Source organism: Loxodonta africana, chromosome 2 (genome assembly GCF_030014295.1).
Source record: "Loxodonta africana isolate mLoxAfr1 chromosome 2, mLoxAfr1.hap2, whole genome shotgun sequence".
Lineage (NCBI taxonomy): Eukaryota > Metazoa > Chordata > Mammalia > Proboscidea > Elephantidae > Loxodonta > Loxodonta africana.
In genome coordinates this window covers 58,945,092-58,968,124 of record NC_087343.1, presented here as the reverse complement: position 1 = coordinate 58,968,124, position 23,033 = coordinate 58,945,092, and the positions used below count along the sequence as shown (strand labels likewise).

The 23,033-nt window shown below is 39.6% G+C and overlaps 1 protein-coding gene across 3 annotated transcripts in view; it reads left to right on the top strand.

The window, feature by feature from the left end:
- The window catches only part of PLPP1 (phospholipid phosphatase 1), a 130,027-nt gene that overhangs the window by 77,220 nt on the left and 29,774 nt on the right, over positions 1 to 23,033 (top strand). The gene's annotated exons all lie outside the window — the stretch shown is intronic.

Genomic DNA, 23,033 nt, shown 5'->3' with positions numbered 1-23,033 from the left:
TCCTATAGGGTTGCGGTGAGTCGAAATCGACTTGATGGCAATGGGTTTTAATGGGTATCAGTGTCCCTTAGTTATTCATCATCTAGCAAATACTTTCTCTGGGTAAAGCATTCTTTGTCTTTTTTTTTTTTTTAAATGTATAGTTTCCAGACACCTTACTATCTTTGTTGGTACTCTTGGAACCAACATTTAGTTTATTAATATTGGAATGCAGGCCTGCTGTTAGCACCCATTCTTTGCATTTAATGGGAATGAAAAAATAAACTTTATTTAAGTAGGAGTATACAGTGTGCTGTGTGCTAGGGATTTAGCAATGAACAAGACAGTTCTCACCCCCGTCTTCATGGAACTCAATCTAGCAGGAAAAACTTACTTTAAACAAATAAGAATGGAAGAGAACCCTCCCTAGCGATAATGAGGTCAAAGAATAGAGAGGTCAGGCTGTTGAATGGTAAACTTTGAGGTGATGAGAAGGATCGATGGTTATAAAGTCTTAATGAGTGAAGGAGGAAAAAGTAACTGAAGAGGTAGGGAGTGAGAAGCAGATGGTAGAAGCTGGTGGTGTTGATTTGAGCCCCAGAAGAGCAAACATCTTTATAATAAGGGTTGTTATCGTTAGGTGCCATTGAGTCAATTCCAACTCCTAGGAGTGATCCTGTGTGCAACAGAATGAAACAGTGCCCAGTCCTGCACCAGTCTCACAGTTGATGCTATGCTTGAGCCCATAATAAGGGTAGAGAAAGAATAGTGTAGAAGTGATTTTGGGAAGTGATGAAGACACCAACCCTAACACTGGACTCTTAAGGTGTGTAAGGCGTGGAGATCTCATTGTCTACTTTGCGAGGGCCATGGGGTCAAGCAGTGTCCTAGGGAAAGGCACTTTAATGTCTAGGAGGTGTCGTGAATCTTCAGTGAAGAGTTTGAAGATGCAGTGAAATACGGGGGACTTTAACAATAGAACTGGAGTTCCAGAGTGTACAGTGGAGGAGTTGGGATGGAGGGGACAAACAAGTGACTTGACTGGAGAAGAGGAAGCTTATTGAAAGTAAGATTGCAGTTTAGTATGAATCATAAGGAAGAGCAAATGGGTGGATGAAATCATCATGAGAAACAAAATCTACCAGAGTAAAATTATCATGATTTGCCCTTTGATCAAAGACTTCGCATATAGCTTTAAAAAAAATTCTATATATTTATGAGTACAGTTATGAAAACCACCTGTAAGGATTTAAATCACACACATGCAAAAAAGAAAAAAGAATAGGTACTCTTTTTTACAGCTTTATGAGGTGTAATTCAGATACTATAAATCTTACCCATTTTAAGTGGACAGTTGGATAAATTTTATGTATAAAGTTGTTAACTACCACAATTAAGTTTTTGAATAATCCCATTACACTAGTGGTTTTGAGCGTGAGCCTTTACAGCCAATTCCAGCCTTCATCCCTAGCCCCGGGATCTACTTTCTGTCCCTACACTTTTGTGTTTTCTAGAATATCATACAAAAGAGATCCTATACTAAGCACTCTTTCGTGTCTGCTTTCTTTCACTTAACATGATGGTTTTGTGATTCATCCATGTTGTTTCTTTTTTTTGCTGAGGAGTATTCCATTGCATGACTGTATCACAGTTTGTTTATCCATTAACCTGTTAGTGGACATTTGGGTTGTTTCCAAATTTCTGGCTATTAAAAATAAAGCCGTTAATAATCATTTATGCATGAGAATATGCTATCATTTCTCTCGGGTGAATATCTAGGAGTGCAATTGCTATAAGGCATGTATGTAGTTACCTTTCTAAGAAGCTGCCAAACTATTCTCTCAAGTAGTTGAACCATCTTGCACTCTGCCCAGCAACGTATGAGAGTCCCAGTGACTCTACTTCCTTGCCATCATTTGGTATTGGTCAGCCTTTTTTTTTAGTCATCCTTGAGGATGTGTTGTAGTATCTCAGTGTGGATTTAATTTGCATTTCCCTGATGACCAATATGAGGAGGCATGGTGGCACAGTGGTGAAGTGCTTGGCTGCTAACCAGAAGGTCAGCAGTTCAGACTCACCAGCTGCTCCGCTGGAGAAAGACGTGGTAATCTGCTTCCATAAAGATTTACAGCCACAGAAACCCTATGGAACAATTCTACTCTGTCCCATAGGGTCATTCTGAGTTGGAATTGACTTGATGGCAATGAATTTATCTGTTCTAGGTCCTTTGTATTTCCTTTGCTAGAATTTTGATTGGAATTGCTTCAAAACTATAGATCAGTTTGTGATGAATTGCCATCTTGAGCATTCCAGTTCATGAACATGGTGTATCTCTGCATTTATTTAGATTTCCTTTAATTTTTCTTAGCAATATTTTTTAGTTTTCAGCCATCACTAAGTTTTTAATGTTTACGAGTGCCATTGTCAAGAAATTTTAAAAAATATGTCTGTTTCCAATTATTTGTTGCTAGTACGTAGAAATACAATTGGCTTTTATATTGACCTTGTATCCTGCAACCTTGCTAAACTCATTTATTAGTTGGAATAACTTCTTTTATAGATTCCTTAAGATTTTCTATATTCCTATTAATTTTGTCTGCAAATAGAGGCAGTTGTACCTCTTTCTGTCTTAGTTTGCTAGTGCTGGTATAACACAAATACCATAGGTAAGTACTTTAAAGAACAGACATAGTTTCTCAAAGTTTAGGAGGCTAGAAGTCTGATTTTAGGATATTGGTTCTAGGATAAGATCCTTGTCTCTTCAACTTCTGTAGCCCTGTTTCTTGGAGTTCTGATTTTCTGCCAGCATGTTTCATCAGTCACTCTTATAGAAGTTTGAAATCTGTAATTTAAAATTTTTTTTTTGTCTTTTCAGCTCTGTCAGTTTTTGTTTCATATATTTGGTGGTACTACTGTCAATATATAACATTTTAAGTGGTTTTTCCTTGATGAATTGTTCCTTTTTATGTATAAAATCTTTTTGTCTCTCTCTTCCTGGTGTATATAAATTGGCTGGCATATACTATTACCCTGATTACAATTTTGATTTTAGCACACTAGCATTTTTACCCATCACCCTTTAAAGTTTTTGCAGTAACACATGTGCAGTTGTCCACTTAAAGGGCCATGTAAGGTTCTGGAAAACAGCCTCTTTAAACATTGTATGAATATCTGGATAAATCAAATTATCTGGATAATTTAATTGCATTAAAAATACGTATTGTTTATAGTTTTCAATGGAAGACCCCTTAGTAAACTTTGGGGCTTTGGGCCAAGGAGAAAAGAAAATCAAATATAGAAATGAAATTTTAGGAAGACTTTGTATCTTCCTAGAAAAATGTGCTTTTCATCAGTGTTTCCAGAATGAGTTAGTTGCTGCCAGTTTCAGAGCTGTATAATGTTGGTACATAGTTGTGGCTTCTCATTACTCTTCTCTGGTGGAGTATAGTTTGGCTGGACACACTTTCCTATTTCTTTTCTCTTGAATTTTAAAAGTCAGGAAGCCAAAAATGAGAAAACATTTCAGTCTAGACATTGTCTATAGTTTATTAGGATTATAGCATAGTCTGCTCTTTTAATGTATTTATCTCCACAGCCTGCCCCCTGTAAATTTTTAATTATAAAATTATAATGCTTGACATTAGGGAGAAAGAACATAAGCATCCAGAATGAGTCATTTTTGTTGACTGTATAAATGAGTCAGAATTACATCTTAGAATGAGATTATCCTCCTACAATTTTGGTTTTTGGTCTTGATTTTTTTCCCTTTGTTCTCTTATTTTCTGTCTTTCTCTCTTCTCCCTCCCTCGCCCCTTTCTCTTCTGCACTTGTGCACACTCACGTATATTGTCTGATGTCACAGGACTTTTACTGGGCACCTTTTGTGGTGCCTTTGAGGTCCTAAATGTAGAAATGAGAACACACATGAACTTTAATGGAGTATTAATTTTAATTTCCAGAGAGTTTTTATTCATTGTTTAAAATTAATTTGCTGTAAATTAAAAGGGGCTCTACTTGCAACGTTAGGATATCCAACTGTCATTGCTTATGCCAGTGAGAATTGCATGGCCCACAGTTTTTGAAAAAAATTACTAATGAGCCCGGTTAGTTCTAACTGTAGTTCTTTTCCCAGGTCAAGATTTGCTTTAAGCCATTGGAATCACCTGGGTTTTTTTTTAAAATGCAGATTTCTGCCACACCCCCCAAGTGTCTGATTCAAAAGGTTTGGGATGCAGCCTGAGAATTTGCACTGCCAACATTTATTTTTTTTAACATTTATCTACCTGCTGCTGCTGCTGCTACTCTCAGTCTGGGGACTAGCTTTTCAGCGTACTGCCATGGTTAATGGGAATCTGACCTTGCATGAAGTCCGCCTTCTCAGGATGCAGGGGCTGATATTTCAGATGGCACAGCTGGCTGGTCTATTTGTATAGTCCACTGTAGTAACTACTGGCTGCTTTGAGAGACTCACTTTCTTAAAATTTTTATTTGGATATGTATGTTTAAGCACCAATTATGAGCACCAGTGGTGCTGTGGTTAAAAGCACTCGGCTGCTGACTGAAAGGTTAGTGGTTCGAACCCACCAGCCGCTCCTTAGGAGAAGAATGTGGTAGGCTGCCTCCATAAAGACTTACAGCCTTGGAACCACTATGGGACAGTTCTACACTGTCCTATAGAGTTGCTGTGAGTCAGAATCGACTCGAGGGCAACAATTTTTTTTTTTTTTTTAAAGCACAAACTCTGTTTTTGATGAACTCTGAATGACTTATCTTCCTGACTACATAAATATTCAATAAACTATTTCTTTTTGGATTAAGGCAGTATTGTATCATACTGTATTGTTTGTATTGTTAGATATTTAATTGTATCTCTAGGTTGTAGAGATTGGTTTGAATGTGAGAAATAATTTTTCTTTCTTGCTTTTTTTTAATGCAACACACATATAGGTAAATGGAGTTGAAGTCTGAGGGCGTGCCCTCTATAATAGTGAAAACCCATTATAATGAGACTGACTGGCCATGTTACTTAAGTACCTGGTAAAACCTGCTTATCCTTTCAAAGAATGGCTTCTTCTATATGTTCTAATTGTGGATATTACCGAAGAAGCCTTTATGCCTCAAAAAGATTAATTTGTTCAGACTTAGTGTTTCTCATGCATGTGTATGTATAGACTGGACAGCCTTCTTTTATAATCATATATCTTTATGAAAATATCAGAATATAGGATGAAGTAGGGGTGATTTCAAAAGGTTCTTAACTTTATAAAAGGACATTAGTCACTAGTGTATTTAAAAGGTGACCACTTTCCTCACCCCTACAGCATCCTAGTTTTTTAGCCCTTAGTGGCTCTCGCACTTGAGCTGCACTGGCCTCACCTGGAGGCTTTTGTTAGAATGCACATTGCTGAGTCCCACCCTCGAAGTTTTTGGATCTGTGGGTCTTGGGTGGGGATGAGGAGTATGCATTTCTAAACCCTTTCCAGGTGGTGCTGACATTGCTGATGTATTTCAGCCTGTTCCAGAGATTTACTAACTCCCACCAACATCTAGTGCTTTTATGTCCCAGGCAGTTGGGAGCTACCAAGGTATGTGTGTTGCTTGTGTGGTGCTCACTACATAGGAGGTGTGGTATGTTTGGAAATTGAGTGCCTGAAAGAAAGTGACACATCCTTAAAGGAGTGAAGATAAAATGCTACATGAAATCAGAGGAGGCTACATGAAGTTAGCCTCCTCTGAGGAGGCATTTTGAATGTGTAGAATTGGATAGGACATATCTTAGGTTCAGGGAGCAGCTTGGTCAGAGGCAGGCAGGCTTAGGGTATACAAGTTGGGGTCAGATATTAGAGGGCTCTGAGTAATACTCTAAGGAGTGTCAGCTGCCTGACATAGGAAATGAGGGGAAAGACTCAATGTGTAGAGACAGGTTGGGAATCTGTGGCGCTAATCTAGGTGCAGGGTAATGAAGGGCTGAACCAGGTGTCTTACTTATCTAGTGCTGCTATAACAGAAATACCACAAGTGGATGGCTTTAACAAAGAGAAATTTATTTCCTCATGGTAAAGTAGGCTAGAAGTCCAAATTCGAGGTATCAGCTCCAGGGGAAGGCTTGCTTTCTCTGTCAGCTCTGGAAGAAGGTCCTTGTCCTCAGTCTTCCCATGATCGAGGAGCTTCTCAGGCACAGGGACCCCGGTCCAAAGGAGGCACTCTTCTCCTGGTGTTGCTTTCTTGGTGCTACGAGGTCCCCAACTCTCTGCTTGCTTCTCTTTCCTTTTATCTTTTAAGAGATAAAAGGTGGTGCAGGCCACACCGCAGAGAAACTCCCTTTACCTTGGATCAAGGAAGTGAGCTGAGTAAGGGTGGTGTTACAATCCCACCCTAATCCTCTTGACATAAAATTACACAGTGGAGGACAGCCACACAATACTGGGAATCATGGCCTAACCAAGTTGATAACACACATTTTTTGGGAGACATAATTCAATCCACGACACCAGGGCAGAGACTGTCAAAATGAAACATAAAAAGAATTTAGAATTTGGCAACATGATTTTGCCTGGAAGGGGGCACGGGGGGTGTGGCTGAAGTTGGAGTGCAGGGGCCAGAAAGGAAGAAGGCAGTGCAGGGAGTATGTCAGAAAGGAAGCAGTTAACAGCCTGCGAAAAATTGCGTTGTTAGGTGCCATTGAGTTGGTTTTGACTCCTGGCGATCCTATGTACAACAGAATGAAACACTGCCTGGTCCTGTGCCATCCTCACAATTGTTGTTATGCTTAAGCCCTTTGTTGCAGCCACTGTGTCAGTCCATCTCATTGAGGGTCTTCCTCTTTTCACTGACTCTCTACCAAGCATGATGTCCTTCTCCAGGGACTGATCCCGCCTGACAACATGACCAAAGTGTGTGAGACATAGTCTCGCCATCCTTACTTCTAAGGAGCATTCCGGTTGTATTTTCTCCAAGACAGATTTGTTCATTCTTTTGGCAGTCCGTGATATATTTCAGTATTCTTGTCCAACACCATAATTCAAAGGCGTCAGTTCTTTGGTCTTCCTTATTTATTGCCCAGCTTTCACATGCATAGGAGGCGATTGAAAACACCAGGCCTTGGGTCAGGTGCACCTTAGTCTTCAAGGTGACATCTTTGCTTTTCAACACTTTAAAGTGGTCTTTTGCAGCAGATTTGCCCAATGCAATGCATCTTTTGATTTCTTGACTGCTGCTTCCATGGGTGTTGATTGTGGATCCAAGTAAAATGAAATTGTTGACAACTTCAATCTGTTCCAGGTTTATCATGATTTTGCTTATTGGTCCAGTTGTGAGGCTTTTTGTTTTCTTTATGTTGAGGTGTAATCCATACTGAAGGCTGTGGTCTTCGATCTTCGTCAGTAAGTGCTTCAAGTCCTCTTCACTTTCAGCAAGCAAGGTTATGTCATCTGCGTAACGCAGGTTGTTAATAAGTCTTTCTTCAATCCTGATGCCCCATTCTTCATATAGTCGAGCTTCTTGGATTATTTGCTCAGCATACAGATTGAATAGGTATGGCGAAAGGATATAACCCTGACGCACACCTTTCCTGACTTTAAACCTCTTCGAATGACTGCTTCTTGATCTATGTACAGGTTCCTTATGAGCACAATTAAATGTTTTGGAATTTCCATTCTTTGCAATGTTACCCATAATATGTTATGATCCACACAGTCGAATGCTTTAGCATAGTCAGTAAAACACAGGTAAACATCTTTTTGGTATTCTCTGCGTTCTTTCAGCCAGGATCCATCTGACATCAGCAATGATATCCCTGGTTCCTCATACTCTTGTGAATCCAGCTTGAATTTCTGGCAGTCCCTGTCGATATACTGCTGTAGCGGCTTTTGAATGATCTTCAACAAAATTTTACTTGCATGTGATATTAATGATATTATTCAATAATTTCTGCATTTAGTGGGATCACCTTTCTTGGGAATAGGCATAAATATAGTTCTCTTCCAGTCAGTTTGGCAGGTTTTTTGGCATAGATGACTGAACACTTCCAGTACTGCATCCATTTGTTGAAACATCTCAACTGGTATTCCATCAGTTCCTGGAGCCTTGTTTTTCACCAGTGCCTTCAGTGCAGCTTGGACTTCTTCCTTCAGTACCATCGGTTCCTGATCATATGCCACCTCTTGAAATGGTTGAACATCGACTAATTCTTTTTAGTATAATGACTCTGTGTATTCCTTCCCTCTTCTTTTGATGCTTCCTGCGTCGTTTAATATTTTCCCCATGGAATCCTTCACTATTGCGACTCGAGGCTTGAATTTTTTCTTCAGTTCTTTCAGCTTGAGAAATGCAGAGCATGTTCTTCGCTTTTCATTTTCCATCTCCAGCTCTTTGCACGTGTCATTATAATACTTTGTCTTCTAGAGCTACCCTTTGAAATCTTTTGTTTAACTCTTTGACTTCATCGTTTCTTCTTTCACTGTAGCTACTCAGCGAGTTTCAGAGTCTTTTCTGACATCCATTTTGGTCTTTTCTTTCTTGTCTTTTTAATGACCTCTTGCTTTCTTCACGTATGATGTCCTTCCACAACTCGTCTGGTCTTCAGTCATTACTGTTCAACGTGTCAAATCTATTCTTGAGCTGGTCGCTAAACTTAGGTGGGATATACTCAAGGTCGTACTTAGGCTCTTGTCAACTTGTTCTAGTTTTCTTCAGTTTCAGCTTGAGCTTGCATATGAGCAGTGGAATGTCTGTTCTGCAGTTGTCCCCTGGCCTTGTTCTGACTGATGATATTGAGCTTTTCCATCGTCTCTTCGCACAGATGTAGTCGATTTGATTCCTGCATATTCCATCTGGCGAGGTCTACGTATATAGTCGCCGTTTGTGTTGGTGAAAAAGATACTTGGAATGAAGAAGTCATTGGTCTTGCAAAATTCTATCATGTGATCTCCAGCATGGTTTCTATCACCACGGCTATCCAACTACCGATCCTTTTTCTTTGTTTCCAACTACTGTATTCCAGTCTCCGGTAATTATCGATGCATCCTGATTGCATTTTCTGTCAGTTTCAGGCTGCAGAATTTGGTAAAAATCTTCAGTTTCTTCATCTTTGGTCTTAGTGGTTGGTGCATAAATTTGAGTAATAGTCATATTAACTGGTCTTCTTGTAGGCACATGGATATTATCCTATCACTGACAGCGTTGTACTTCAGGATAGATCTTGAAATGTTCTTTTTGACGATGAGTGCAACGCCATTCCTCTTCAAGTTGTAGTTTCCAGCATAGAAGATCAAATGATTGTCTGATTCAGAATGGCCAGTACCAGTGCATTTCAGCTCACCGATGCCTAGGATATCAATATTTATGTGTTCCATTTCATTTTTGATGATTTCCAATTTTCCTAGATTCGTACTTCACACATTCCAGGTTCCAATTAGTAATGGATGTTTGCAGCTGTTTTTTCTCATTTTGAGTTGTGGCACATCAGAAAATGAAGGTCCTCAAAGCTTGACTCCATCCACGTCATTAAGATCGACTCTGTTTTGAGAAGGCAGCTCTTCCCCAGTTGTCTTTTGAGTGCCTTCCAACCTGGGGGGCTCATCTTCTGGCACTGTATCAAACAGTGTTCCCCTGGTATTCATAAGGTTTTCATTGGATAAATCTTTCCAGAGGTGGACTGCCGGGTCCTTCTTCCTAGTCTGTCTTAGTCTGGAAGCTCAGCTGAAACCTATCCACCATGGGTGACCCTGCTGGTATTTGAATACTGGTGGCATAGCTTCCAGCATCACAGCAACACACAGGCCCCCACAGTATGACAAACTGACAGACGTGTGAATAGTATAAAACTGAAAACAGACCTTTAGAAACTTTTGACCTTGTGGAGACGTTTTTATTGTATTTTTAAAATGTATCATTCCACCACACACTTGAAATTAAGAACAAAACTAGTCTTTTTCTGTAGATTGTTTGAGAACCACTGGAGTAAAAGATGTGTAGATTTTAAGACTGGGTTATTGGGAGGTTGGTTTTCCTTTTATCACACAATCACTCCTTGTGAAATGCCTGTGTCTTTTAATGTTGATATGATCAGTCTAAGGAGCCCTGGTGGTGCAGTGCTAAGTGCTGGGCTACTAACCCAAAGGTCAGCAGTTCAAACCCACCAGCCCCTCCTAGGGAGAAAGTTGGCTTCCCTAAAGATTTACGGCCTTGGAAACCCTATGGGGTGGCTCTACCCTGTCCTGTAGGATCGCTATGAGTCAGAGTTTACTTGACGGCAGTGGATTTGATTTTTTTGGCTCATGATCAGTCTCTGTAAATGGAAATGAATCCAAGGTATCTACCAGTATTAGTGTATTGCTCAGTGGGATTCTCAAGTGTTCAGAATCATTGATGGGTACATGTACAGTTAAATGCAATGTAACTTCAAATGCGGTTCTTCTTTTCCACTCTTTATTTCCATCAGTGGAAAAGTAAGTCCTATTAGACTTAGTTTCAGTACAACCTGCTTTTGTTTGTTTATTTAAAAAAGTAATTTGGGGAACTTAAAACTACAGCAACTTTTCTTTTTTGTTTAGAAAATGAAGTTATGCAAAGTTACTGAAAACTTTCTTATGCAGACTTTTGGTTTAATGTGTGTTGCATTAATGCATGTCATATAATTTTATTTGTTTTACTGTGACAACAAAAGCAAAGGCTTTTTCCCCTTGGGTTTGACTTGGTGCCCAATTTTTTGCTGAGAGGCAGAATAAATTGAGTCTAGGTCTAGCTCTATTTTGACTGAGGTACAAACCAGCAAAGACTAGCACCTTTCTTCACACTTTCCAAAACTTCGTAAAAAAGCTCAAAATTATTCGTGAAAGCTATTTGACTTTGTTGGACTTCCTAAAAAATTGTATTGTAAAATGGCAATTAGTATGTGATGGTTAAGATTGTGTGTCAACTTGTCTGGGCCATGATTCTCAGTGTTTTGGTGGTCATATAATGTTGTGATCACCTCCCTGTTGAGATTTGACATGTGAGCCCCCCCCCCCCGTGATGGGATCTGTGGTGAGTGGTGGTACCGCTGGGGTCGGGGCCTATGGCAGCTCACCACCCCCTCAGCCTTCATCTCCCTGCCCTGTACCACCTAGTCCTTTCTGCTCTCCTTGTGGGGGCTTTTGCTTGTTCTAGATCCTGCAGCTGACTCCCATTGGTCAGACCTTCTGCTCTTGGGACTTGAGCTTACCTGCCGTCTTGTCTGCTGACCTTGAGATTCGTCGATCTTCACAGCCTGTGAGCAACAGCCCTGCTCTCTGGCCTGCTGATACTGAGTTCACTAGCCCCGGTGGCTATGTGAATCAGGAAAAGCTTCTTCTCCCCAACGGACTCGGAACATTATATACTCTATAGCTGTGTGATCCATTTTCTTGATATAAATCTGTGTGTGTGTGTATATATATATATATATATTTATTTATTTATTTATTTATGTGCTTTACTGGTTTTGTGTCTCTAGAGAACCCAGCCTAGGACATACTATTTGTTAAACAATGCCTTAAGTTTTACATTGTTTGACCTTTTTCTGACTTACAGTGAAATTGAGACACTTTATATTTAGCTTGTGTGAGGACATTGTGGTTCAGTAGTAGAATTCTCACCTTCTGGCGGGGAGACCTGAGTTCATTTCCCAACCAGTGCACCTAATGTGCAGTCACCACCCATCTGTCAGTGGAAGCTTGCATATTGCTCTGATGCTCAACAGGTTTCAACAGAGCTTCCACAATAAGACAAACTAAGAAGAAAGGCCTGGCGATCTACTTCCAAAAATCAGCCAGTGAAGACCCTGTGGATCACAAGGGTCTGACTGGCAACTGATCATAGGGTGGTTCAGGACTGGACTGTGTTTTGTTTCATTGTGGTTGTGGTTGCCATGAGTTGGGGGCCAACTCAGTGGCAGCTAACAACAAAAACAACAAATATTTAGCTTATAATTTTCAAGCAGACTCAGGCTTCTGGTCATAATGAGGATAAGTTCTGGCTGATTATGTTGTTCAAATGTGTAAATATTTCTCTTTGTGTTAGTAGAATATTTCAGGTTCCCATACTGTATTATTAGATCCTCACTTTTAAAGAGTTCTAAAACATTTCATCAGTTGGAATGCATTTCTTTCTTTCTTTATTGTTTCTCAACACTGAATATATTTAGTAACAAACAAAAAGCAGTCTTGAGTCTAAATGGAATCCGGTAATATATTGAATTTTTTCTGTATCCTTGGAGGCATAGTTACTGATTTCTTACAATGACTTCCTGCCAGTACTTATCGTTGGCAAATATTTGTATACCATAATTTATTTTAAAAACCAAAAACCCCATCAGACTAGCAGTACTGTAAGTTTCAGAGTTTAGCATTGAATGCCACCCTCCTCTTCCCCTTTTTAAATCAGCCTTTGGTGCTTCTTGAATTTCTTCTTGGATTTTCTTACTCCTTGGTCAGTTTTGAGTTAGAATGTCAGTCTTTATAATGGATATATGAGATGAAGGAAATTTTTAAGTTTTGATGTATCAACTAATGCTGTATGTTAAATGTTAAAAGGGACTAAGTCATATTAACATGTCTTCAGCTGATTTATTTCTTACTGATTCTACTCCTTGAACTCTTGAATTTCAAATTGCCAACTTTGAAATATGAAAAACAGTCTCATGGATTAATATTTTCCAGATTAAATATAACGATATATTCTGTAGACGGAGTAGTAAAGCATAAGTTTTCATTCAGAATAAATGTGAACAATTAGACATTTTAGTTTAATTAGAGAATATCTTTATTGAGAGGTCGAAGTGTGTTGACTGTGAGCAGGGAAACAAGCCTCACATGTATGGTTTCTGGCTAGATATTCAGATATGATTGAAATCTGTGAAGATGTGATTCTTAAATAAAGAAAACACAGTGTTTTTCTGTCCTAAGCGGAGTTGGGAAACAGGAAAAGCATCAGCATTCACTTGGATGTGACTGTCACCAGAAGTGTTGTTGACTTAATCGTAAATGCAATCTTAAATGAACGCAGAATTAATTTTCTTGATTTGCTCCTCTTGTCACTCAGAGTATGGACTTCCTCTCTGACCATCAGGATAGGCATCACCTGGAAACTTGTTGTTGGGTACAGTCCAGTCGACTTGCGATGAATAGCGACCACATGTGACAGTAGAACTGCCCCATAGAGTTTTTGTAGTTGTAATCTTTATGGAAGCAGATGGCTTGGTCTTTCTCCCGAGGAGCTGCTGCGGGCGGGGGGGGGGGGAGGGTTGCAACACCAACCTTTTGGTTAGCAGCCGAGCGCTTAACAGATTTTGTTAAGCACGGACATGCAGAATCTTGGACCCCACCCCTGGCCTACTGAAAAAATCTTCATTTTTGAAACAAGATTCTTAGGTGACTCCTCCTTGTATTAATGTTTGATTAGCCCTGCTGTGTCCTGTGACTGCTGCACCAAATGGCACCAGCCTAGCCTAGAGCAGTTAATAATACTGACAAGGTTCCGTAACTGGGTGCCTGGATCATGACTCAACTTTTCCTGTAATGCTGTTGTTTATTGAACAAGCAGAAAAAAGAAGCTTTTGTTGCTATAGGATTGTTAGTACTTGTCTTTTGAGAGAGCGGGGTTGGGGAAGATATTAGATAACATCTAATGACATTACTGTTTGGTTATGTAATAAACGAGCTTACTTAGCATATATGTAGTTGAGAGAGATAATACAGGATTGGTTAACTTTGTGTTATGTTAACTTATTTTTTCTTATGTAGTCTGTTATGACAGCAATGTTCTACTTGTGAGGTGGTGCTTGGAAATTGTCAACGAGACAGGCTATTTTCAGGTTTTTTTTTGTATATCGAAGGGCAGGAATTAATCCTTTAAAAATTGAGAAAATCTTCACATAAAAATTGAGAAAATCTGCACATAGGCAGTGGAAAATAGGATTCAGACGTATCTAAACCCTCTCATTTGTCATCGTATGTTGTTTTTTAGTCACTTACTTTTGCTTCGAGAATGCTGTCAAAATTTAAATTGCTTTTTCTTTACAACAGAGCACATCTGCCACCTCATCACTTTAGATTTGCCCGGCTAATCTGTCCGTCTTTGATCATAATGTATAAAAGGTTTTTGGATGTTTTTCACATACTAAAATATTTGCCAGACCTGTTGGGAAGATGCAGCAGGTGCTGCTTTCTTAAGCTAACACATGTTGACACTCTGCCCAGGGTTTCTGACAGAAGTGTGAAAAGAGCAGGGATGTTAGACTCGACCTCCTAATTTCTCCTGAGCTTGGATGATAAAGTCAATCTCTAGCTACGATAAGTGGTTAGGTGCCCTGGTGGTGCAGTGGTTTAAGAGCTCAGCTGCTAACCAAAAGGTCTGCAGTTTGAATCCACCAGCCACTCCTTGAAAACCTTATGGGGTAGTTCTACTCTGTCCTATAGGATCACTATAAGTCGGAATCAGCTTGACGGCAGTGGGTTGGTTTGGTTTTAATAAGGGGGAAAGGAGCCCCGGGGGCGCAGTGGGTAAGTGCTCTGCTGCTAACCAAAAGGTCGGTGGTTGGAACCAACCCAACAGCACACAACAACACATAAGGGGAAAACATATCAGAGGGCACGAAGTTAAAATCAGGTAACTTATGGGCTTACTGTAATTCATTGGCATAGATTAATGTTAAGTATAGCATTTAATTACATGTTAAAGTTATTATGCAAAAATAACGTATGTTCCTTAGTTTTATTTGACATATTTTACAACTGCCAAAACACAAACTTGTTAAGGTAGACTTCTTTTGGAGCCACTAAAGCGAGAGCTTATTCTTGGTGCACATGGGGGGAGGGTTGAGTTTGTGACATTTAAAATATGAAATTATAAGAATTTAATGTTTTCTGAGATAATTAAATAAAAATGCATTCATCGTTCAAGAGATTAGATTTTACTTTAGCTAAAAAAAATATATTGACCGCCTACTAAATGCTTGATAATTAGGAATACAAGATGAATTAGATGTAGTATGAGGGAGGATGGAAGTTTCCCAGTAATTTTTGTTTTGTTCCTCTGTACCTTCTGGTTTTTCTATAAGGAACATACCTTATGTAATTAGAAATAATATAGGAAATCCTATTTAAAAAGACTTCTTCCACTCCTGCCCAGCTTTTAATGTGACAGATGAAGAAGGCCCAGTAACAGATGATTTTAACATAAGAAGGTTAGTGCTAAGATAGGTATGTTCTCTGAGTGCTGTAGGTCTCTTTCCCCTGTGGAGAAAAGACAGCAACTTCAACCTGGATGTTTAGAAAAGTTTTTTTTAAGGAAAAAGTAGCTAAATTGACTCTTGAGTAACAATTATCAAAGAAAGTGGGAAGCTCACTCCAGGCAGAAGGGCGAATTAACGCAGAGAGCGTGAAACATGGTGTGTTGGGAACGATAAGCAGTTTGGTAGTTGTTAGTTATCTAATGCTGCTATAACAAATATCACAAGTGGATGGCTTTAACAAAGAGAAATTTATTCTCTCACAGACTAGGAGGCTAGTAGTCTGAATTCAGGACGTCGGCTCCGGGGAAGCCTTTCTGTCTCTGTGTACTCTGGAGGAAGGTCTTTGTCATCTATCTCCCACTGGTTGAGGAGCTTCTCAGTGCAGGGACCCCAAGTCCAAAGGATGCACTGTGTTTCTCGGTGGTATGAGGTCTCTGTGTCTCTCTGCTCACTTCTCTTTTTTGTATCTCAAAAAAGATTGGCTCAAGACACAATCCAATCTTGTAGATTGAGTCTCCTGCCTTACTAACATAACTGCCGCTAATCCCATCTCATCAGCATCGTAGAGGTAGGATTTACAACACACAGGAAAATCACATCAGGTGACAAAATGGTGGACAGTCACACAATAGTGGGAATCATGGCCTAGCCAAATTGATACACATTTTTAGAGGACACAATTCAATCCATGACAGTAGTGTTAGAGCATAAAGTACCAGACCGTGGCAGATGATGGTTCTGGAGAGGTCGGCGAGGCTTGTAAAGGGCCTGTTACTCTGTTCATCTGTTGGTACTAGTGAAGGACTTGAAGCAAGAGAACAACATAGTCCCGTTTTTATTTTTATACTTGTAGAACACATTCAGCTTCCCGCCACTTAAATTATCCTCTAACTGTACTGAAATAGGTACTGAAATGTTGTATAATAGGGACTGCTTTATTTCTCTTTAACATCAAAAGGACTTGAGATACGGAAAGAAATGTGACTTCCCCACTCTTGTCCAGTGGGTAGAAAAGATTTGTCTAAGTGAAGTATTTTGACACTCTTCTAGTCTTTGTGGTAGCATGAGCTGTAATGATGTCATCCAGTGTAATCTGAAGGGAATCGAGAGTGACCTGTTTGGCCACCTTCCTGCTGGTCTCTAATAATTTTACATTTTTGTTGGCTTTTGCCTTTTGCCGTTCGTGATGTCTACTTTCAACTCAGATACAAATTTCTGTATTGGTGTAATACTAAAGAGACTCTTATTGATGTCTTGAATATCATCCTTCTTGGCGCTCCTGACCAAGAGTTAGTGGTGTTTCATAATCTGCAGCAGAGATGAAAGTGGAGCATGCTGGCCAAGCGGTAAATGGCTTTCTGGCCTTAGTGTCTAGTCTTTTTGGTGGAGGACTTAAAATAGAAACCTCGCAGTCAGTCTTGCCTCTAGCTATCAATCCTGCCTCTTACAAAGATAAACTGCAGGAAGCGATTTAGAACTTCTATCTGCCTTACTCTTAAATGTTTTACCTTTTAGCAAAGGTTACCTTGTTCAGTGTAAAAAAAAAAAAAAAAATGTGTGTGTGGTAGGCAAGGTATTATTGCTCGCCTGCATAGGAATACTTTATAGTATGCCCTTGGAACCTTTGGTTTACTGCTGCCTTTGTTCTACCCTTGCCCCCTTTCCTTTTTAACTGCATTAGGTAATGTAGCTTTAGTGATTTGGAAGGTGTCTGGGTGATGCAAATGGTTAAGCACTACTAGCTGGACTACTAGTTGGGAGGTTGGCTGTTGGAATCTACCTAGAGGCACCTTAGAAGACAGGCTTGGAGATGTTTCTAGATTACAGCCTTGAAAACCCTATGGAGCAGTTCTGCTCCACACACGGGGTCACTGCTACCACCACCGACAGTGATTTGGAATCCTTTTGCATTCTCAAGTTATGAATTTTTCCCTAGTGCCAAAGGGAATTTGTGACCTTTCTTCACCTATGTTTTCTTTACCCTTTCTGTCACAGACCTTTGTCTCAACCTAACCTTTGCTTATTCATCATTATAGTCACAAGGGTTTCTGCTAAGAGTTTGGCATCTTTTCTTTCCTGTCATCTTATTTCAGGATACACCCAGTTCAACTTTCCTTTATCTCAAGATTCTTAGCAATTTCCTATTTTTAGATTCCTGCTTTTTGCAAGATTCTTCCGTAATACAGAAGACACAATATCATTTATTTTTTGTCTTGAAATTCTTTGTTAATTTCAAGGTTTTGAAATACCCCACACACTTACCATGTCCTACTTTGTTTTCTCTATTTTTTCCCTTTTCATGGTGCCCTTTAGGGGCCATGATCCAATATCTGTCGAGGTTAAATTTTTCAGCATATAATTCGCTGCTGTTTGTGGCTGTGGTATTTGAATTAATATTAATGAAAAAACTAGAATAGTTATGTCCATCTTATTTTAGGTAGGCACGTCACTTTCTGTGTATAAGTGGATTGGTTAAAGTTGACCCTGTATAGTGAGTGCAGTGTAGTTTTAAATAGGAATATGTGAAAATCATTTTAAAAACAATTAAAAGACTATATGGCAGGGATTATGCTGCTACTGAAATAATTTTTCAGTTATTTCAATTAGTAATGGTTGGCTCAAGGAAATAAGATGAATTTCTTATTTTTTGTTGTATTATACTTAAGTTAATTTTGGTTGGGACCATCTTATATTCCTTCTCCATTTATTGCCTTTATCTTTGTTTCCAGACCTTTTGGGAGGAGAGAGGCACTATAGTTCTTGTATTTCTAGACATTTTTAGAAATCTGATTCTTTAAATTCCCTCTCCCCAAAACACTCAGTATTAAAATGACATGTTTCTTAGTTCAGTTACAACTGCAGAGTTAAAATACTGAATTTCAGTGATATTTAAGTTATGCGTATGTATTTTTATTGAAAACACAACTTATGATGTTTAAAGATACATACGACTGTCAAAACATTTCATTGAGAGATGTGAGAACAGGTTTACAGGGCCTTAGTTACTGCTGGGTTCTAGGCATGAGTCCTTACCAAGGGAGCTGCATTTGTACTCTTGAGTAGGGGCACTGTCAGCTTAGAAACTCTCAGGGAAACTATTGGTCAGGAAGAGGAGTTTGTTGTGTGTGCGTGTTTGGTGGGGAAGAGATTTGTGGGAAATTTGTAATAGGCCTATCAAAGATATTTTGAAATCTGTGAAACAGTTCATAACATGGAGGAATCTGGAAGGCATTATGCTGAGTGAAATTAGTTGCAAAAGGACGAATATTATATAAGACCACTATTATAAGAAATAGTTTAAAGAAAGAAGAAAATATTCTTTGAAGGTTACGAGAGGGGGAGGGAGGGAAGGAGAGAGGGAGACGGGTAGTCACTTAATTAGGTAGTACATAAGAACTACTTTAGGTGAAGGGAAAGACAGCACACAATATAGGTGAGGTGAGCACAACTGGACTAAACCAAAAGCAAAGAAGTTTCCTGAATAAACTGAGTGCTTCAAAGGGGCGAGGGTTTGGGGACCATGGTTTCAGGGGACATCTATGTCAATTGGCCTTATAAAATCTATTAAGAAAACATTCTGCATCCCACTTTGGCGAGCGGCGTCTGGGGTCTTAAACGCTAGCAGGTGGCCATCTAAGATGCATCAATTGGTCTCAACCCACCTGGAGCAAAGGAGAATGAAGAACACCAAGGACACCAGATAATTACGAGCCCAAGAGACAGAAAGGGCCACATAAACCAGAGACTACATCAGCCTCAGACCAGAAGAACTAGATGGTGCCTGGCTACAACCGATGACTGCTCTGACAGGGAACACAACAGAGAACCCCTGAGGAAGAAGGAGAGCAGTGGGATGCAGACCCCACATTCTCATAAAAAGACCAGACTTAATGGTCTAACTGAGACTAGAAGGACCCCGGTAGTGATGGCCCCCAGACCTTCTGTTGGCTCAGGACAGGAGCCATTCCCAGAGCCAACTCTTCAGACGGGTTGGATTGGACAATGGGATAGAAAAAGATGCTGGTGAAGAATGAGCTTCTTGGATCAAGTAGACACCTGAGACTATGTTTGCATCTCCTGTCTGGAGGCGAGATGAGAGAGCAGGGGGGTTAGAAGGTAGTGGAATGGACACAAAAAGGGACAGTGGAGGGAAGGAGCGGGCTGTCTCATTAGGGGGAGGGCAATTAGGAGTATATAGTAAGGTGTATATATATTTTTGTATGAGAGACTGACTTGATTTGTAAACTTTCACTTAAAGCACAATAAAAATTGGAAAAAAAAGATTTTGATGAGCATTACTTTATGGATAATTTAGGGGATAATTTACATTTACCATTACTTTAGGAATAATTTACATTATCCCTATAAATTTAATATCCCTGTATAATATAAAAGGCTTTTTAAAACCTGCATTCCACATCTTCCCCCAAAGCTATGGTTACAGTTTGTACATTCATTTTTCTGTGTATTTTTACATTGAATGTAAAATTATATAGTTTTATATGGTTTAAGGAAACCCTGGTGGCTTAGTGATTAAGTGCTACGGCTGCTAACCAAAGGGTCAGCAGTTCGAATCCGCCAGGCATTCCGTGGAAACTCTAAGGGGCAGTTCTCCGCTGTCCTATAGGGTTGCTATGAGTCAGAATCGACTCGACGGCATTGGGTTTGGTTTGGTTTTTGGTTATATGGTTTAAATAAATGACATATTTCAAGAAATGTGTCTTGGGGATAATTTTGTATTAGTTTATATGTAGCCGTTTAATTCATTTTTTAGCTAACATGGAGTAATCAGAAAAATAGCGAAATAACCATCGTCCCAGGTCCTTAAGTTGCCAGCAGGGCTGTAGCACACATCCTTGTGTAATATGTGTGGGTTTCTCTAAGAAGTGGATTTACTGGTCAAAAATATATGTAGGTTTTACATGTGGATGTTGTATGTTGTCTAGTTGGTTCTGACTCATAGCTACTCTGCAGAGTAGAATGCAGATAACCAGGTGTTTTCCTGTGGAGCTGCTGGGTGGGTTTGAACCGCCTACCTTTTGGTTAAAAGCCCAGTACTTAATCATTCCTACCAGGGTTCCTTTTCATATGGATAGATATTGCCAAACCCTATTCTGAACAGTGTGTGCCCATATCAGTGCAGTATGGGAGTCCCCATTTTCTCCGTGTATCAGTTACGTGATTCTTTGAATATCTTAGATGTGAGATTTTTAATGTATACCTGATATCTCATTGCTAAAGCATTTAGCACGTTATTGATTGTAAAAACCCTTTTGAAGTAACACAGGGCTAATACTTGGAGAAAGTTTATTATTCATGGAATCACAGAACTATAAGAACTGAGAGGACATTGCTTCTATGTCCCTCTGTATGGGACATATTTTAATAGTTTTACAGTATTAGTCCATGTTTAAAGGTTATCACAGAAGGGAAATTTATCATGTCCTTCAAGTTAATCTGTTATGTGAATTTTATAATCAGGAAATGACATTTGAAAAAAATGCCTTATGTTGCAGTTTGCCTTCCTTTCATCTTCAGAGTGTACAAAGCCCCATTACTATTCTCTTAAAATGATTATGTACACATTTTCAATATCTGTTTTCACAGATTAAATCTAATTTCTTCTTTATATATTCCACACATTTTACAATCTTGTTAGTTTTCTATTCTCAAATTCATTGACACTTTTACAAGTAAAAGTTTTATATTGTAAATTACTTCATGATTACTATCTTTTGGTATTTTTTTATAGTATTTATTTCTCTACTTACCACTTTGTTTGATACCTTGTTCATTTAACTTGCTACAAACTGTGATTCCTGTTTTTACTGGTGGGTACGCCGCTGCATAGGCATGGCGGGACTCAAGTTGCTGCTGCGTTTGTTTGCCCCTCACAGGAATGAAATCATGGCGTGGTAGCCAAGAGCTGGTGCCCTTTGCAAGGCTCTCCCTAGCTAAACCTGCTCACTACGACAGTCATGCAGACCAGTCCAGAGAGGCTGAAATGATCCAGCTCTGACACCAAATGTGTGGTGGATAATAAACCACACCCCCCCATGCCAACTATGTCCTGTAGAAATTTCACCTTCCTTTCCCTGGTCAGTCCAGACCCCAGCTGTTCAATGTGGCCCGTTCTCTGTCATCCCCATTCTCCTGGGGTTAGGTCAGTGGGTACTGGTCCCCTCTCTGTTCCTTGGGTTACATAACCTGTAAGAATGACTCACAAACTCTAGGGAAAGGAGCTTAATCTTTAATCTAGCAGAAAAAAAAGATAGAAACACATAGGGTAAAATCTGAGAGGAGTCTCGGCACGAAGCTTCCGTGTTTCCAGGGAATGTGCTTACCCTCCTGAGAGTAGATGTTCACTCTCGTCACACCGAAGCTACACTGAGTCCCCATCTTCCAAGGTCTTTAGTGGCCTTATCATATGGCCATAATAGATTACATCATGCCTCCTGAGACTTCTGCATCCGGCCCCAGGTGGCCCCTCCTAGTCTGGTCAGCCCGTACTCATCGGCCTCAGGTGTGGTCTAGCTCTCAGGAACTAGGACCCGAGGCCAAACTGTTTATTGCAAGGGATTCTACACCTTGCAGTTGGGAAGATTCAGATCTGAACCTCAAAGAGATATGTCTTTTGAGTAAATTATTGAAATTTTCTGAGGCTTAGTTTCTTTATCTGTTAAATAGGACTGATAGTCTCCACCACGAGGGTTTTTGTGAGGAGCAGAAATACTGTATATCAAGTACTTGCAGCTAGAAGGTACTCAGTAATTCGTGACCATTAACAGTCTTTTGATGGTGTTTTCTGCCTTAGACTACATCAGGAATCAATTCCAGGATAATTTTTAGGGGAAAAAAGGAAGTTCTCCCAATGTACAGCAGAGCCAATTTTGGCATATCAAGTGAGTTGGTGGTAATAATAATCACTGGAAACATTTTGTGAGCACTGGCCATTATATAACTAGAAAGAACCTGCTTTTGCCAGACTGTTGCCTCTCTTAGTAAAGCGATTGAGTCTAGAAAACATTAGTCCTAGTCTTGCTTTAAAAAACTCTACTTCTGTATCTGGCAAATAGATGATTAGAAATGCCTCTTGATATGAGACAACTAAAAATGCTAGATAATATATCACATACACTTCTACATGTTCATATGTATTATATCTTAAAATATATATAACCTTGAAATACATACCAGTGCTCTTAATAAATAGCTGAGTTGGTGGGAAAGTAAAAGAATTAATCTGGGACCCAGGAGACAAATCCTGAGGCCTGAGCAGCGTAGAAAAACACAGGAGAGGCCCATGTTATGGATCGAATTGTGTCCCCCCAAAGTATGGATTATAAATCTTAGTCTCTATTCCTGTGGTTATAACCCCATTTGGAGATGGGTTGCCTTTGTTATATTAATGAGACAGGATTATTGCAGAATGTATCATGAGCCAGTCTCTTTTGAGATAAGAGAGAGAAAATGCAAGCTAGAAGCAGAGGTGGGGAAAGAGAGAGGCCAAGCTACATGAAGATCACCCAAGAGCAGAGGCTCAGAAGAGACAAGGACCTTCCTCCAGAGCTGACAGAAAAAGCCTTTGCCTAGAGCTGGCACCCTGAATTTGGACTTCTAGCCTCCTAAACTGTGGGAAAATAAATTTCTATTTGTTAAAGCCACCTACTTATGGTATTTCTGTTATACCAGCACTAGATAACTAAGACAACCTATGATAAATATAAAGCTCCCCAAAGGGCAGCATCTTCCCAGAGGAAATTATCAAAAATAATTCTTAGCTACCAGACAACACTCACACTAC